At 44.2% G+C, this 19726-nt stretch overlaps 1 long non-coding RNA gene and 1 pseudogene across 1 annotated transcript; one reads left to right on the top strand and one right to left on the bottom strand.

The window, feature by feature from the left end:
- Positions 1-9953: 9953 nt before the first annotated feature.
- Positions 9954-11842, top strand: LOC136487284 (uncharacterized). Its single transcript, XR_010767208.1, has 3 exons — positions 9954-10230; positions 10668-10796; positions 11150-11842. It is a non-coding gene; the product is annotated as an uncharacterized lncRNA (long non-coding RNA).
- Positions 11843-12077: 235 nt separating this feature from the next.
- LOC136489672 (ankyrin repeat-containing protein At5g02620-like) lies at positions 12078-16075 on the bottom strand (annotated as a pseudogene).
- Between the last annotated feature and the right edge of the window lie 3651 nt (positions 16076-19726).

A 19726-nucleotide genomic window follows, 5' to 3' on the forward strand; every position in this document is an offset into this window, starting at 1 on the left:
GTTCCTGAATCACGACACGAGGGGAGACTAAGTGAAAAGGGGACACTTGGGAAGAAACCATATATTGGTACGCAGGACAATTATTTTAATAAAGCACACTGCATAGTTCTGCAAAACTCCTCCTTGGTGGATCTGTATATCGAGACACATAACGAGTTGCTCCAATCCGAGTTTCTAGGGAAGTCTAAAGCTTGGATTACGCGTCAGTACATGGAAACTTTCAGCGACTGGTTGCGAAAAGAATGTTAGGGTGATGAGAGTATTGATGAGCAACTGTATTTGTTGGCTAGGCAGCCATTGTGGCATATCCTCACATACAAAGGGTACGAGATAAAAGGGAATACATTTTACACAGTAGCCCAAGATAAAAGGAGCACCAACCAAAATAGTGGTGTCCGCATAGATGCCACCGACCCTAATGGAAATAAGCAAACATATTATGGCCGCATAGAGGAGATATGGAAACTAAACTATGCACCTACTTTTAAGGTACCTTTGTTCAAGTGCCAATGGGTAAAGCCAACTAGAGGCGGGGTAGCAGTCGACAACCAGTATGGAATGACAACCATGGACCTCAATAATATTGGGTACAAAGACGAACCGTTCGTCCTTGCTAAGGATGTGAATCAGGTGTTCTATGTTAAGGACATGTCTACAAAACCAAAGAGAGGGAAAAACAACAACGACCCAATCAATGAGCCAAAGGGCCACATAGTTCTTTCAGGGAAAAGAAACATCGTCGGAATTGAAGACAAGTCAGACATATCAGAAGATTATGAAAAGGATGACCGAATTCCACCCTTCACAGTGAACAAAGACCCAAGCATCCAGCTAAATGATGAGGACACTCCATGGTTACGACGCGATCATAACCAAGGGATATACGTTAAGAAGAAGATCATTGGTGTTCCCGCTTGATATAGTGATGTATTAGACCTATTATGTAATAATTGTGACTTCAGATTTTTCTGTCGTGTATTCATATTTTCTATGATTTAAATGAATTTTCTGCTTGACGGTGGATTTCCTGTGGAGAATGTGTGATGAAAAAATAAATGATCAACGTCAATAAGATGTGAAAACTAATTTCCTGTCGAAAAGCAATAGTTTTAATGATTTTAATTAAGTAGTACATTTTTACATGGTAAAAATTATGATTATTATTTACACTATGTTAAATATTTATACGGTAAAACAAAAGAGTTTAGGTTATAGATTTTTCTTATGTACAATAATGCAAAACCAGGTCTAGGAATTCTTTTTGTAATTTTTTGCTAATATTTTATTTAATAGGCAATTAACAACTCTCTGCATATTTATATAAAAGAAATATATAAAAAAGGAAAAACTTCTAGAAACTGGCGGGAAGCCAAACTGCAGCCCACCTTTACTCCCGGGTGGATCAACCACCCGGGACTAAAGATGGGCTGTGTTTTTGCGGCCCACAAAAATTCTCTTTACTCCTGGGCCGTGGCTGCACCCAGGACTAAAGGTCAGACTTTTAGTCCTGGTTCTAACCATCACCCGGAACTAAAGGACCTTAATCCCGGGGTGTGGCTTCACTCGGGACTAAAGGTCCCCCTATATACCGCCTCCTCTCTTTCCCCCTCCATCATCTCTTGTTCTTCGCCGAGAGCCACCGCGCCGCCACTGCTCCTCATCGCCTCCAGCACCACCTCCACACTCCACACACGCGCACCTTTCTCGCCGTCTCCGCCGGTGGCCTGGCTCACGCCTCTCCCGTCCGAGCACGACGCGCAGATCCAAATCCACCATCGTCGTCCTCGCCCTCACCCAGATCTGATCTGGAACCGCCTCCGTCGTCGTCGTGTCATATTCACCACCATCGTCTATCCTCGTCCTCATCATCGCCAGCTCCACACGCCTACCTCCAGCACTGCCTCGTCATGCGCGCCTTCGTCCCCAGCCCGCACAGGCGTGCCTCCTCTCTCTGGCTCGCCGCTCGTCCCTCGTCCTCGCCAAAGTGCCTCGTCCTCATCATCACCGCCTCATCAATCGCGCGTCGTCCCCGGCTCCACGCGCACGCGTGCATCGCCGCGCGCTCATCGTCTCCCTCGCTAGAGCGCGTCTTCCGCATCTCATCATCTTTGATCGACGATCTAGCACTGCCTCATCTCCGTGCCATCCTCACTTGTCACCCCACCGGCCTCGCCACCGTCGTTCACGCGTGCCGTATGTCAGCATCCTCTCCTTCCTCGTCCTCACCGGAGTTGATGAGTATATAGTGTATATATGTGTGTGATATAATGATGATCATGTTGTACATGTATGTGAGTGATGATCAGTAAATTGTGTGTGTAAGTGAGTGAGTCAGAGTGAGTGAGTGTGTGTGTGTGTGTGATGTGCATATTTTTTTGGCATAGAAAAAATAGAAAAATAGATAGAGCACATGACTCAGAGTGAGTTATGCTTTGGAGACTTGAATTTCGAGTGTAGTTATTTAATTAATTTTAAGCACATGACTCGATCCATTTTATAGATATATAGTTTTTATTTTTTATAGATATATCTAGTGGTGTAAATGCTAGATGGCTGCCCCGAGAGACAACATGGATGAAGAAATGATGGATATTATCAACACCGGCACCAATTTGCCGATGGTAACCAGCAGGATGTAGATGACGGGAGTCAATACCTGGCTCTTGAAAATAACCAAGAAAATATTGTGCAAGAAAATAATGGCAAGGTATATATTTATATATATATATATTTGAATATCTATCATCTATTATATGTACACATGATATTTATTTATTCTTTTTTTTATACGTAGCACTCTGGATTGACGACCACAATGGTGAAAAGCAAAAAAATTCGAGGCCTAAAAAAGCCATTGGGGGCGCTACATAATATCGGAATTCAACATTGAGATAGGCGAACCACTTGGTCCACATGCAAGGAAATCCATGCAACACTGTGGGTACCTTGTAAGGGATAGACTTTCGATCAGTGCCCGTGAATGGAAGCAAAAGATCAATGAGCCTCATGTTAGTTTTGTCTCTAATCTTGATAAGAATTTAATTTGGGATGATATCCTTCAACATTTCATGTTGCAAGCAGATGATTATGATGATATCAACGATGATGAATTGAAGGAGCTAGTTCGAAAGTGGGCTATGAAGAAGATGGCCACACAATTCCAGACTTGGAAGAAATCCCTATACATGAAATACGTCAAGAAGAACCTAACGCCTAATTTCAATACTAGGAGCCCGCTCGCGAAGTTGAGGCCCTACTAGAATGATTTTGTACAGACATCGGAAGAGGGTGAGGAACGGGTGAGAAGGAACCAAGAGAATGCCCGACAGAAGGTATACCACCATGGCATAGGATCAGGTGGCTACGCGACTGCCATTCCCAAGTGGGAAAAAATGGAAGCGGACATTCTTGCCAAGGGTATCACACCAGAATCACTCAATTGACCCAAACGCGCGAATAATTGGTTTTTCGCTCATGGGGGAAGACAGGACCTAGAGACCGAGAAGCTATTTCATGGCCCAAAACTCGAAAGGGCAACACAAAGATTTTCTTATGCTCTACAAGCTAAAGCTATTGGTGCGTTTAGGCCCAATAGAGAGAAGGATGAACTGATGTATACCGTCGGGACTGCTGAACATAGTGGCCGAACGAGAGGTTTAGGACGGAACATTTCTTGGGAGCATGGTTTCCCTAACGACAGAGATACCTACAGAAGCCAGCAAAGAAGGAAGGATGAGGAAGCAACGCGGATCAGCAGGTTGGAGGAATATGTTCGTGAGTCACGGGAGGCGTTGCTTCAAGCATAGGAGCGCGAAAAAGACATGCAAGCTAGAATGCAGGAGGAAATCATAAAACAAGTGCAAATAGCAATGAGTGCCCAAAGGCAGGCATCAGATCCAGGAATCAACATTAATATTAGCCCCCCTGATCAGTTGAAAAGCAGATGCGCTTCCACGGAGTTGCCAAATCAAGATGACGCAATGCTACGTTTCCCCGTGGATGACATCACTGCACCGTTTACATCATCTGAGCTACATATTCCAAAAGGGAATGCCACAATCATGGTGGCTCTCAGTGTTTTTTCTCCTCCAGTCCTACCAAGACACCAAGAATCCATGGGGCAATAATACCACCTAGATATGTTAGTGTCTCAGTGGATAGAGTTAATAAAGGTTTTAGTGATCTGACTCTTGACATTCTAGGAGATGATGGGGAGAAGACTGTAGGAGAAGCAGAGAAGACATTTATACTATGGCGCAAGCGCTACATCATTATTCCCGGGGTCTCTAGTCCACCGCCGCTTGCTCAACTGCCAGACAATAGGTGCGGATAAAAGTGAACGAAACATATTTTTTCACTAATTTTCTATTAACATGCATGATTAATAATAATAATTTCTTATACCTAATTATTATTTTTTGTACTCACACAGCAGAGCCTCCGCCAACCTAAGTCCAATTATTCAATCTCTAGATCATCATAGTGCTCCGGGCAATGATTATGCAACACCGCCACCCCCGCCACCTCCAAGGAGGTCTCCAACGCCTCCAAGGAGGTCTCCAACGGCTGCCCCGCGTCCCTTGATAACCAAGAAGCAGCCAACTCCTAAGAGGTCCGCCCCACAAACAAAGCCGTTGGCCCACCAGCCAGCAAAGAAGAAAGCCTCCTCTAATCCAGTTATTCCCCAAAAACTGTCTTACGAGAAAGGTAAAAAGAAATTAAATGCTGCAGTACAAAAAGATGTGAATAGTTTCTTCGAAAAAGTAAGAAAGCAATGAGAAGCGAGGGAGAACCAGGAGAAACCGTACTTCTACCTACCTCTAGATCTTCTAAGAAAGAAGGTGGACCAGAAAAAGCGGGAATCCCAAAAGACCCTGTCAAAATCGGACTACGACCGCTCTCTCACCAAGTCATTTGAGGCGGCGTAGAAAAAGACTAGAGTAGGGAAAGGTGTTGCACAACTCGGACAACAATCACAATAATCAGTCCCCCCTCTTGTCATTCGTAATGAATATGGTTCAAACTTAGACTTACTGGACGTCGATTTTGAGGACCTGGTTCGGTTTTATGAGGATACTGGTTTGGACCTTGCCCAAGTGCTCGCTGAAGGACCATCTGCTCCGAAAGTGGATCCTTGGAAGAAATTTGAACATGGAAAGAGTCTATACAACCCTGAGGCCTTAGGTGAACTGGGTACGCAAATGTACCTGCTAAACAAGTGGTACATGGCGGCGTGTGAACGGGGAGAGACCTTTGTTTCTGTCAGAGTTAGAAACCAACATTACTTTCGTGGCGATGATGTTATATATGTCGAGTTTTTAGAATTACACCAACTATGCCACCTGGACTCTCTCGACAAAAGTCTCATTAGCTGCTATTATCTGTAAGTGTGATTATTTTCTACTATTAAAGTGTATATATATAAAGTACATGTATATATCTAAATTATATATCCTCACACTATATTTTTATATATGCAGATATGAGATGACAGAACTCAGAAAGAGAAAGGATAACGATGTTGGTTTCGTTGATCCAAATGTCTTATTCAAACACCCCAATCCCCTGCCTCAATGGAAAGCTGAACTTGAGAAAAATCTCATAAGGTTCTTAGTGAACCAACAAAACAAGGACATACTCTTCTCCTACAACTTCAAGTGAGTGTTAAATAATTAATGTCGATCATATAGACATTTGTTCAATTATTTGCTTACTAGCTAAGCTATCTCCCATATATATATATATATAAAAAATTCGAGGCCTAAAAAAGCCATTGGGGGCGCTACATAATATCGGAATTCAACATTGAGATAGGCGAACCACTTGGTCCACATGCAAGGAAATCCATGCAACACTGTGGGTACCTTGTAAGGGATAGACTTTCGATCAGTGCCCGTGAATGGAAGCAAAAGATCAATGAGCCTCATGTTAGTTTTGTCTCTAATCTTGATAAGAATTTAATTTGGGATGATATCCTTCAACATTTCATGTTGCAAGCAGATGATTATGATGATATCAACGATGATGAATTGAAGGAGCTAGTTCGAAAGTGGGCTATGAAGAAGATGGCCACACAATTCCAGACTTGGAAGAAATCCCTATACATGAAATACGTCAAGAAGAACCTAACGCCTAATTTCAATACTAGGAGCCCGCTCGCGAAGTTGAGGCCCTACTAGAATGATTTTGTACAGACATCGGAAGAGGGTGAGGAACGGGTGAGAAGGAACCAAGAGAATGCCCGACAGAAGGTATACCACCATGGCATAGGATCAGGTGGCTACGCGACTGCCATTCCCAAGTGGGAAAAAATGGAAGCGGACATTCTTGCCAAGGGTATCACACCAGAATCACTCAATTGACCCAAACGCGCGAATAATTGGTTTTTCGCTCATGGGGGAAGACAGGACCTAGAGACCGAGAAGCTATTTCATGGCCCAAAACTCGAAAGGGCAACACAAAGATTTTCTTATGCTCTACAAGCTAAAGCTATTGGTGCGTTTAGGCCCAATAGAGAGAAGGATGAACTGATGTATACCGTCGGGACTGCTGAACATAGTGGCCGAACGAGAGGTTTAGGACGGAACATTTCTTGGGAGCATGGTTTCCCTAACGACAGAGATACCTACAGAAGCCAGCAAAGAAGGAAGGATGAGGAAGCAACGCGGATCAGCAGGTTGGAGGAATATGTTCGTGAGTCACGGGAGGCGTTGCTTCAAGCATAGGAGCGCGAAAAAGACATGCAAGCTAGAATGCAGGAGGAAATCATAAAACAAGTGCAAATAGCAATGAGTGCCCAAAGGCAGGCATCAGATCCAGGAATCAACATTAATATTAGCCCCCCTGATCAGTTGAAAAGCAGATGCGCTTCCACGGAGTTGCCAAATCAAGATGACGCAATGCTACGTTTCCCCGTGGATGACATCACTGCACCGTTTACATCATCTGAGCTACATATTCCAAAAGGGAATGCCACAATCATGGTGGCTCTCAGTGTTTTTTCTCCTCCAGTCCTACCAAGACACCAAGAATCCATGGGGCAATAATACCACCTAGATATGTTAGTGTCTCAGTGGATAGAGTTAATAAAGGTTTTAGTGATCTGACTCTTGACATTCTAGGAGATGATGGGGAGAAGACTGTAGGAGAAGCAGAGAAGACATTTATACTATGGCGCAAGCGCTACATCATTATTCCCGGGGTCTCTAGTCCACCGCCGCTTGCTCAACTGCCAGACAATAGGTGCGGATAAAAGTGAACGAAACATATTTTTTCACTAATTTTCTATTAACATGCATGATTAATAATAATAATTTCTTATACCTAATTATTATTTTTTGTACTCACACAGCAGAGCCTCCGCCAACCTAAGTCCAATTATTCAATCTCTAGATCATCATAGTGCTCCGGGCAATGATTATGCAACACCGCCACCCCCGCCACCTCCAAGGAGGTCTCCAACGCCTCCAAGGAGGTCTCCAACGGCTGCCCCGCGTCCCTTGATAACCAAGAAGCAGCCAACTCCTAAGAGGTCCGCCCCACAAACAAAGCCGTTGGCCCACCAGCCAGCAAAGAAGAAAGCCTCCTCTAATCCAGTTATTCCCCAAAAACTGTCTTACGAGAAAGGTAAAAAGAAATTAAATGCTGCAGTACAAAAAGATGTGAATAGTTTCTTCGAAAAAGTAAGAAAGCAATGAGAAGCGAGGGAGAACCAGGAGAAACCGTACTTCTACCTACCTCTAGATCTTCTAAGAAAGAAGGTGGACCAGAAAAAGCGGGAATCCCAAAAGACCCTGTCAAAATCGGACTACGACCGCTCTCTCACCAAGTCATTTGAGGCGGCGTAGAAAAAGACTAGAGTAGGGAAAGGTGTTGCACAACTCGGACAACAATCACAATAATCAGTCCCCCCTCTTGTCATTCGTAATGAATATGGTTCAAACTTAGACTTACTGGACGTCGATTTTGAGGACCTGGTTCGGTTTTATGAGGATACTGGTTTGGACCTTGCCCAAGTGCTCGCTGAAGGACCATCTGCTCCGAAAGTGGATCCTTGGAAGAAATTTGAACATGGAAAGAGTCTATACAACCCTGAGGCCTTAGGTGAACTGGGTACGCAAATGTACCTGCTAAACAAGTGGTACATGGCGGCGTGTGAACGGGGAGAGACCTTTGTTTCTGTCAGAGTTAGAAACCAACATTACTTTCGTGGCGATGATGTTATATATGTCGAGTTTTTAGAATTACACCAACTATGCCACCTGGACTCTCTCGACAAAAGTCTCATTAGCTGCTATTATCTGTAAGTGTGATTATTTTCTACTATTAAAGTGTATATATATAAAGTACATGTATATATCTAAATTATATATCCTCACACTATATTTTTATATATGCAGATATGAGATGACAGAACTCAGAAAGAGAAAGGATAACGATGTTGGTTTCGTTGATCCAAATGTCTTATTCAAACACCCCAATCCCCTGCCTCAATGGAAAGCTGAACTTGAGAAAAATCTCATAAGGTTCTTAGTGAACCAACAAAACAAGGACATACTCTTCTCCTACAACTTCAAGTGAGTGTTAAATAATTAATGTCGATCATATAGACATTTGTTCAATTATTTGCTTACTAGCTAAGCTATCTCCCATATATATATATATATGTTGACTCTAGTTAATGTTGATCATATTTGTGTATAAAAACATATGCAACAATCATTGGATATTGATGGTCATCGATATGGTCAATAGTCGGTTGAGCATCTTAGACTCGTTAAGAAAAGAGCAAACAGAGTACCAAGACATGATAGATATTATCCAAGGGTAATTTGGTCTCTCTAGCAATTATATATACCCCGATCTCTTAACTGCAACAATTATTAAAGGCCAAATTAATTTTTTATTTTATTGGGCGCAGTGTTTGGAAAAGTTTCATTAAGGAACACCACATGAAACATTGCAAAGTGCCACTGGATGTAATCGCACACAAAGTAAGTACTAGCTACATTTATATATATATAATTCAATTAACACCATGCATGCTTTCAATTCACCAGATCTTTTTTCTCGTAAAAGTGGGTTCTGAGGCAAGAACAGGGGACCAACTACTGTGGATACTATGTTTGCGAGTTCATCATGGCGTACTCAAAAAGAACTCCTAAAGAGATCCTCAAAGTACGTTATATAAATATATTCATATATTCACAATTTCTTTATTGCTCATATATATAAGTAATCACGTGACCAACACACACATATATATATATATATATTAATATTTTTCCTTTAACTTTTATTGAAGACTCTATGGTTGAAGGAAAAAGTCATACGACGTGACCAACTGAAAGCAATTCAAGAGACCATAGCAGGATTTCTTAATGACCAGGTCCTCAACCCCGCCGGCGAGTTCTACAATGACGTCAACGAAACATGAAAGCCAAAGCAGATGGAGTGAATTTGTTATCCCAAGGATATGATAGAATATACAATACAAGCTTTATTTGTAATATATATATATACATATTATATGTACATAAAATAACATACAATATATGTATATGCATGTAATATATACGCTAGTTTCATACTTTAGTTTGTACAAAATGTTCGAACATTATAAACGTGTAGAATACATATATTATTAACAGTGTAGAATGCGTATTCGAAAACCTATTCGAAAACCAAAACGAATCATCAATTGAAAATAGAAATAAAAAAAAGAAAACCTTTAGTCTTGGTTGGTAATACCAAACGGGACTAAAGGGCCAGCCCACGTGGCCAGGTCGGGAGGCCTCTTTAGCCCCGGTTGGTAAGTCTCGGGTGAGAAACCGGGACTAAAAGAACTGGGACTAAAGGAGGGGCCCTTTTGTCCCAGATTCGTGCTCCCGATTGGAAAACCGGGACTGAAGGGGTTTCCCAACCGAGAGTACAGCTTGTTTCTGTACGAGTGTCGTGATATAAAGATTTGAACAAGACAGTGATGATATCCTTTCCTGATCATGAACAATTAGCGTTTCCTAAGGGTCTTACTTCAGCTCCAAGGAGGCCAAGAGTACCTCGTAGCAGCCCCATAATATTTAAAGTCAACTAACTGTACATACCAGGTCTGGCAGGATTCGTTGGAGGCAAACCTCAATTTTGTAGCAATAGAATGGATTCAGATTGCAGACTGATCAGAACAGGCGAAATCTACTTGTTCATCGCACAATTCCTCTCTAAAATCCAAAGGTTTTTCTCTCTGAGGTCATCAAAATTCTTTGAAATAAATGGATTTCTGCTCCAATTACGTGAGATCCCTTATGATGGCACTTTGGTTCAGAATCAACTAGCTATGCGACCACTATACTAGCAGCTTTACTATTACCTTGTGCAATTTTGACAAAATTAAAATTTACATGCAACTGACATTCAAGCGTAATGCCAAACTCTCTTTAGTCTTCACTGCATGTTCAGATCAGCAGACGCACCAGTAGCATTTGCATGATAGATATGTGACCACTATCTGTTTCCATCATCAGATGCAACAGTACACTTCTCTATAAAAATCTCTAAACCTATTATCTATACTCAGAATTGTAATGTGTGGCACTTCCATTATGTTATCCTGGTATTTGTGATTGGTTGATAAGTTTTATCATTGGTTTTGTATTGCCTTTTGGTTGCAGGAAAAAGGCATCAAAGGGCTTGAGAGAATATCCAAGTAAATGTCTCTTTCACATGTTGAAGTAAGAAAGAGGAAGAAAAAGGGAGGAGAAGAAAGGATAGGAAGAAGCAAGCCCCTTAAATCCCAAGCTGTATATCCGCTACTGAGCAATAACTTGTTGACAAGGATGCAATTATTACCCAAGAAAATAAGTGATACCATATTTGTTTTTGAATATTATTTACATTTTAATAAATAAGTAGTCATTCTAAATTTGGATACAAATCTAAGAAAAAGTATGATAGAAGAAATTATTTTTATAACACTTTTTTATTTCAATGAATTTTTTTACGCACGTGCGGGCCACACGTGCATGGCTACTATAAAAATAAAGTAGGTATAAATCCATGCCTTGTTTGATGATTGATAAATGCAAAGTTAAAGAGCTTGTGCTTGCTCTTTATTATTCTTGGGTAGGGTAATGACTGTGATGATTCCTTGCAGGTGACTGGTGAGGTGGAGAGGCACAGTCGCTTGATCCACCTCGCTCATCCGCTGCTCTGCTCGTCATCAAATCACACGACCAAGGAAAACAGCAGCCGATGGAGTCCAAAAGTATAGGAAAGTATGAGAACGCACTAATTATAGTATGCATTTTCTATGTGATGGACATTTATTCACTTTTCAGGTTTGGACTTGGGAGTACCACTACTCTGGTTCACCAGGTCCATGCATGGAGCTTGGGAGAGAATTGAAGCAAAGCATTGAGAGTTTGATTCTTTTTTTCCCCAACATGACAAGTTCAGCCAGTTTATTCTGAATTTTGCTGTCTCTTTCAGACGCATACGCAACAGAGGGACGGACATGCATAGCAATAGCATAGTGGAGTCTGCCTGCTGTGTGTTCCTGAAGAAACGTGTTGCGGCCAAGAACAAGGGCTGAGTACTGCAGACCCGTGTTGCATTGGTTCTAGAAGGCCAGCCCTGTCTGTAATCCCTTGTTGGAACTCTGCTTCCCTTTGTTGAGTGTAGAAAACCTCAAAGCCTGAGGATGGTGGTATCCACTTACCCCTCCACGAAAGCAGGCAGCATGCTCGGCTGACGGAGCCGCCTCACTTTGATTGTGGGAGCAGCGAGAAGTCAGCCTACTTGGCACAAAGCTCCATCGTCTGGTCTAGGACTACAACAATGGCTCGGCGTGGCTTGTAAATTAGAAATTCAAATGCCTGCCTCATTCAAGTTTTCTTACATGGATCACAAATATCATGCGAATACGCAAAAGCATTTATCGACAAATATGCACACATAATAGTCACCGTTCACATTATTATTACGAGCACAATAACTCTCAAATAACAAACAACCTTAGGGGAAATTAAGCACGTTGGGAAAATGTAAATCGGACTCAATAAAGTGTCTACTCTAAGCAATCGTCACAATGAAGAGATAGATGGTACATCATCATCCACGAGCAGGCTGACAACACCTTTTGCTACAAGCCCATAAGAATGAATGTTAATGCTTCATGTCATGTCTGCCGTGGCCACATATTTGTAACATTCTTGTGGTGCCTCAAGCCAATGGTGCCGGTGCTACTTGTAATGCTGGAGCCGGGTTTGCATGCGCGGCCCAACCAAAGATGAATATTAAGGGCCAATATTCAAATAGCATACTAGCGATGAAACCACCTGAGTATGCGATTATTGTCCAAATTAGCCCCTTCCTCGTACTTAACGGTGGTAGAAGAAGAAGTTGTCTCCAAATAGGCTCCAGATCTTTATATAGCAGCACGAGACAAGGGAGGACACATGTGGCAACTGCAGTCTTGTGAGACACCGGAGCTAGCACCACATACGCACCAAGTGCAAAGGCTGCTGCCAAGCATGTAATCGAAATGGAAACGAGGTAGAAGGCTGTGCCTAAGTGCATTCTGCGGCTCCGAGGGTTATACAGAGGCGATTCAGACTGCATGAGAGCAATGGTAGCCATCGCGGAGAAAACGAAGGCCAATGTGTTGGACGCGATGAATGCATCAAAAGCATACCTTCGAGCAAGTATTGGTGAGCCTCCATTATTGTGATCATCAGCTATGTAACCTCCAGGTGCAGCAAAAGTTGCGCCAAATGTCACGGTTGTTATTAGAACTGACCCAATACACATAGTTCCCGTCGAGTCTTTCAGCACCTCCAATTGTTTACTTTCATCACGCTTCGCCTTCAGAGTTTTGTTATCTTGGGAGTGATCCTGGCGACGGACACCCTTCACAGCACCTGCAATTCTGAGTGTACTGCGTATTTGTGCTTCACTATTCTACGAAAGCAAAACAAATAGAAGCTGATGATGAGCGGCCCCAAAATATCAGTTGTTTGCCGATGCTTGAAAATAAAGTGAGCCTACAGATTACCTGATTATAGAACGGGTATTCGGGAATCTTATATTCTGCAATTTCTAGTGGAGTCTCCCCTCTGTTGTTTGCTAAATTTAAGTTCACTTGTGGATTCGCCAATAGAGGACAAAACATTTGAAGGCTCCCAGCCTCGACAGCAAGGTGAAGTGCAGTATTCCCATCATTGTCTACCATATTCATAATCCATGATAGTGACAGATTTCTGCAGGCAGTCCTGATTACGCTAGCCTTCCTTTTATCAACAGCAACATGAAGAAATGTCCTTCCATTAGCATCGCGCAGACCTGCGCTACCAGGGCATCTTTTAACAAACATGTCAACGTTCCAGGAAGCACCTACAGAGGCAGCAACATGTATGGGGAAAAATCCGCCATCGTCTGGTTGATACAGGGCATCTGGATTAGCTTCCAATACTTGCTGGCAAATGCTTGATGGCCTAAATAGAAGCTCTATAGCTGCGGCAAAGTGAAGTGGAGTACTCCCATTTTCATCCCGTTGTGTGGTAAGGTCCTTATTTTGCGGGCAGAGGTGTGCTTCATTCCATTTTAACAATTTCGTAAGGCCTGCAAACACCATTCTTTTATTATCAGACTAATCAAGGTGAGAAAAAAAACAACTATGCGAATAAAGGAACTATTAGTTGGAATACACTACCAGATCAAGGAAAGCACCAGATCAAGGAAAGCTACGGTTTTCCTCAAAATATTATTTAGAAGAAACTGCCAATGAGTGTACCTAGCTAAATTTCAATTGCATTCCCAAGAGATCATGGACTTAAAAATCAATGAATTAGTCACTTTAACTCAAGACATCTTAAACTTTCAAAAAGGTCTAGTGGCGTTCAGTTATGTGTGCATTGCACCCCAACAAAAGATGCAGACCCTTTTTAGAAAGTAGTATTCCATTCCAAATTGTAAGTCCTTTTGCCTTTTTCAGATACATAGGGTTTTGCTATGTATCCAGGCATAACATATATCTGTGTGCATTAAAAAAGCTAGGTGCCTAGGAAGTAGGCACTTAGGTGGGTCTGACTTAACCGAGATCAGGCCCTTGCATTAAAACATAACGAGGTTCCATAGCTTGATATCTGCGGAACCGGTGAAATTCCACTATACTACCAACACGAAGAAAAGGCATCCAGGCCCTTCCTTATGATCCATCCTTGTGTTAGGATTTCTCTAGGAATAATTACAGAATTTCAAAACTTATATGAACATATCTAGTAGCACAACGTTTTGTACAAATGTGCATAGATATACAGAGAGTGGCAAAACTATATATGGCAATGTTTCAAAACAAAGGATAAGTCAGTGAACCAAGTTTGTAAGTTGGAAAAAAGAAAGATGCATCTGTAGTGTACCTCGGGCTTGGTATCGGAGAACGGCAGCATGCAATGCATTCTGTCCGTTTGGTCCGGAGAAGGAAAGCTTTCCATGACTAGTCTTGTCATATAGTGTTTTCACAATTTCATCCTGTTTTAGCACGATGGCTAGGTACATAGGTGATGCGCCGCCGTCTTGAGGAAAGCTGGCCAATTCTGAGTCCTTCCCCATGAGCAGGTCTACTATGTCCTTGTTCCCAACACGGACCGCCTCATGCAATGCTCTCCTTGTGCTTGTTCTCTTTCCGCAGCAGTTCCTTGATCATATCCTCACCTTCAGCGGAAGCAAGATCAATGAGGCAAGCAACCATGTTGGATTTCCCCGCCCGTGCAGCACAGTGCAGAGGAGTATCACCCTTGTTGTTTTGCACAAAGAGGAGGTGCTTCGCTTTCCCGTAGATGATGCGAGCGCTCTCCAAGAAATTATCACCATCGCCGTAGCCGTAGGTGGTCAATGCATGGCGTTCAGCATGGGTTGGATGCCGCCTGTTGTTGTTTTGGTCCACAAGGAGGAGATGTTTCGCTTCTCTGGACCTAGTAAAGAAGTTATCTCCCTGACCAGAGGCGGCCACCACATGGAGCGCAGTGTCACCTTCAGCAGTGATCCCTTTCCCTTCCAGGATGGACTCATTTGCTTCTGCGTCACCGTAAGAGCTAACTCGCCGTGTAGTCAAGCTTCTCTCGGTGCTCTGGCCAGAGGATTGACCATCTTTCCTGTTGAAAAGAGCTTGCAGTTTCTCAGAAGAGCCGCTGGATGCCAGTGCTAGCAGATGGGGATCCATATTCCCCTGCTGCTTCGCCATGGCCTCCACCACCACCATCTTCGAATCTTGTTCCTGCTTGTTCACCAGATCCTTCAACTGCTGAACATCGCCACTGCCTGTGGCCACCATCAGCTTGGCGTCCATAGCAGCTACCGGAGCATTTGCTTGCTGTTCAGTGGGCGAGGCAACAGTTCCTTCCACTCCACTGCTCGATGACGTGTCCAACTAGGAGGCAGGGTTTTCTTTTCCTATAGAAGAAAAGACAGAGTTCAGCTTTAAATGGGATCCTATCGGATTCTAAAAGAAAGAAAGAAAAAATAATAAAAGAACAGTGTGCACCGATTAATTATGCATCTCTTTCTACTTTCTAGCAAAATGGTTCCAGCCCTCGTTTAGTTCGGCCGGAATTCCAGCTACTGTAGCATTTCGCTTGTATTTGATAATAATTGTCTAAACGTTGACTAATTAGGTTCAAAACGTTCAGTAGCTACTGTAGCATTTCGCTTGTATTTGATAATAATTGTCCAAACGTTGACTAATTAGGTTCAAAACGTTCATCTCGCAAAGTACAACCAAACTGTGTAATTAGTTTTTGATTTCGTCAACATTTAGTACTCCATGCATGTACCGCAATTTTGATGTGACGGGGAATCTTCTTTTTACGTAGTGCCAAAATTTAGAATTTGGGGTAACTAACCCCCCCCCCCCCCTAGACTAGCAGTAGTATGACGACGACTGACCTGCACCAGGGCTCATGGAGCGAACTGAATTGAGGTTGCTGCTCAAGTGCAGAGAGAAATTAAGGGAAGGAAGGATTCAGAGACTTGGCAATTGCACTGTTTGTTGGGTTTGGCTCCTCAACGAGTCCTCAAGTCAACTAGTGGAACAAAATCATATTATAGATAGATAAATAAAAAAATTATTAATGGCCGACGCAGGCTCAGAATTACTATATTATACCTAATCAATCAGAGATCATCAGCCGGGTCTATAGTTGGCCATGCAGCCCGAGCCCATCGGCCCGGCCCGAGGCCCGTTTTTTTGGCCCGGCCCGGCACGAAGGCTAGCTGGCCCGGCCCGGAGGAGCAGACCGTGCCTGGGCCTTGCCCCAGGCACGTGGACCGGCACGGCAAGGCCTGCTACAGTCGAGCCGGCCCGCTCGCGGCCCGGCCAGCCAGCCTGCTAAGAGCACCAGGCCACCAGCCGGCCCGCGCAACGCATCCCCCTCCCCTCCCCAGTCCCCACACGGACGCGGCCACGCCCAAAGGCCGAACCCTATCCTCGCCCCAGTCGCCTCCCCACACGGTCGCCTCCTCCTCGGCTCCTCGCCTCCCCACCTCCTCTCTCCCTCCCTCGGTGGCCCTCCCTCTCCCTCCAACCACGCCGCGCGACCCTCCTCGCTCCCACCATGGCGACGCCTCTCCTCCCTCTCCCTCCAACCACGGCGGCGCGGCTCAACCACGACGGCGAGCGCGGCCCCTTCTCCCTCCAACCACGGCAGCGGTGCGGCCAGGAGCAGGCGGCGTAGCCCCGACGAGATCCGGATCCGACGGCTTCGCGAGATCCGGCGCGAGGAGGCGGAGGACGACGAGATCCACGCGCGAGGAGGCGTGTGGCGCTCCCCGGCGGCGGATCTAGGGTGGTGGCGTCCCCAGTGGCGGATCGAGGGCGGGCGCGCTCATCGGTGGCGGATCTAGGGTTCAAGCGCGCGCAGCCGTCTTCCTCCCGCGCGGGGCGTCCCCGCACGGCCCCACCTCTAGGGCGAGCGCGCCGGCGGCGGCGGCCGCCTGTCGTGGCGCCCTGCCTCCTGCTCTCCCCTTCCCTCTCTCGTGGGCCTCGGGCTTGGCACGGCCCGTGAAAATTGCCGTGCCTCGCGGGCCGGCCCAGCACGGAAATCGGCCCATAGGGCCGTGCCTGGGCCGGTGAGGCACGGCCCAGGAGGCACGGCGTGCCGTGCCGGCCCGTTGGCTATCGGGCCGTGCTGGCACGAGCCCGTGCCGTGTCGGGCCGGACAGGCCCGTTGGCCATCTATAGCCGGGTCGGGTCGAGCGAGACAAAACCCGACATTCCTTTTGCTGTCCCGTGGGACGGCCTGCCGATGCCTCCCTCTGACCCAGTCCCACGGCTGCTGCCGTCTCGTCGTCTCCCCTCCTCCTCCGCTTCCGCTTGTAGATGCTCGGGCGGCATTGTTGAAGGTGGGGCCGACTCGCGTAACGTTTCCCCGTCTTCCGCGAGGGGCGCCGGCGCCGGCGCATAGATGGGGAGCCGAGGCCGGCACCTGGCAGCAGACTGGCACGCATCGCACGCCCTCCCTCGAATCGGGATCTGACAGGTGGCCACGGCCGCCTTGCCTCGGCGGCTCAAGGACTTGCAGGCGGCGCCGGAGAGGAGAGCGTCGGTCGGTCAGGTAGTGGAGGAGGTCTGGAGGAGCGCGATGGCCGCCTGGGGCATCCGGCGCAAGCGGAGGAACCGCCGACGAGCGCTGACGGCGCTGCTGCGTTGTCGAGAGCATGGGAAAGGATTGAGAGAGTATCTGGGTGGGCCGTTGGACCGCTGGAGTGGGAAAGCCCGCAGGTGGCTTGGGCCTCTGGATCTGGATTCCGCGCCGTGGACTGGGCTGCACGGAGGTGCCGCCGACGAGTATCTGGTGGAGAGAACGGGAAAGATGGAGAGAGTATCTATCTGGTGGGCCTTAGGGAGCTGATAATAAGCAGTTTTTACACAATCATTACAGGTTTGGCCTTTCATGTGTCAGGCTTAGCCCTTGTTTAGTTGGACCCCAAAATCCAAAAAGTTGCTACAGTACCTGTCACATCGAATGTTTGCGTCCCGTGCATGGAGCATTAAATGTAGACGAAAAGAAAAACTAATTGCACAGTTTGGTGGGAAATTGCGAGACGAACGTTTTAAGCCTAATTAGTCAATGTTTGGACACTATTTGCCAAATAAAAACGAAGGTGCTACAGTAGCCCCAAAATCCAAATTTCGCGAACTAAACAAGGGCTTAGATAAAAGCCTTTAATTAAAGTAAAAATCTGTTAGTATTTCTGTTGTGGTATCAGACTATTTTTGCTATTTCCAGTGGCAAAAATTTTGGACAAGTCTGGGAATCATACAACAAGATCAATGTATAGTAGGTTATCTTTTAGGGGTATTATATTACCAATAAAAAGATGATGAAATTATGGAAGAGCAAACTTCCTTAAAAATTAAGGTCGTCATCTGGTTAGTGGTCCAGGACAACTTCAAACTGGGGTTAACCTCAGAAGGAGGAAATGGAGAGGAAACAAAAAATAGCTGCCTCGGTGGGATAGAGGAAACTGCTGATCATATTTTTTTTTCAGTCATATTTCAAGAGTTATTTGATTTTGCTTCAAGGAAGCTATAGGTTGGGAGTTGGGACAGAACTCCAGTTAATTACAGTATGTTTTCGACAATTGGATTCCACTGGAGGGGTAAAGATTACCATGTCAAACTTCCATGGTATCAATAATTTTTTTTGGGGGGGGTGGGGGTGGGGGGTCTTTGAACGGTTAAAAATAAAATGGGGGTCGAAAAAAAAGATTTCCAAATTCTTCAAAGGAAGCATTCAATGAGATTTCTTGCTTTCTACAGAAATGGTTAGAACAAGATGCCAGGTAGTTTGGTGCTGTTGAGCGCTTTTTTGTGTTCGTTTTTCCTTTTGTTGTCATGGTGTAGCGCGGCTGTTCTAGGCTGGAGGTAGTTAAAGCGTTTGAATGCTCGTGGGTTGGATCAGGTTCAGTTCTAGGTTGTTTTGATTATCATTGTAAGCTGGTGTACTTAACGTTGTTTTTTTTTCCGTTTCTTTAGCCTGTCACCGGATACTTTAAGCTTTCTATAAAAGTTGGGTTTACCTCTGTCAAAAAAAGGGTGACAAAAATATTTTTCCACCATTCCCTTTCTCATTCACTTTAAGTTATATTAATACTAATGGTAAATTTCACTTACATTTCACTTTAAGTTATATTAATACTAATGGTAAATTTTTTGAGTCGTTATCTTGAAAAATGTTTAAACATTTCATTTAAAACATTCTATCATATGAATATTGTAATTTAATTTTAAGCATTATTTTTTTAATAAAACAATATTAACACGATATAATTAATAAATTCAACATCTTGAGTGCCATGGTGCATGCTGAAACAACTATTTATGCCATTGTACTAAGAGGGTAGCCTAGGACCAAGAATATTCTTTAAATAAAAAATGAAAATTTTGGATAAATGATACAATAAACATTACAATTTCAAATTAACATGTGTATAAAATATGACAACAACTAGATCAAAATTTGAAAGTTAAAATATTGATTTTCATGATATCACTAAAGGAATGAAAAATACGAGTTTATATACTTTATATATACTTTTAAGTTTATGTTTCAACTAAGTACACATCATGATAGAAAAAAAAGATTAATCCTATAAATTATTCCTAATGAAACCACTAGGAATAGAAAAGACAGGTCCTAAAATTCTTACAAAAATCTAAAACATTTTGCCATCA

This window comes from Miscanthus floridulus, chromosome 10 (genome assembly GCF_019320115.1).
Source record: "Miscanthus floridulus cultivar M001 chromosome 10, ASM1932011v1, whole genome shotgun sequence".
Classification (NCBI taxonomy): domain Eukaryota; kingdom Viridiplantae; phylum Streptophyta; class Magnoliopsida; order Poales; family Poaceae; genus Miscanthus; species Miscanthus floridulus.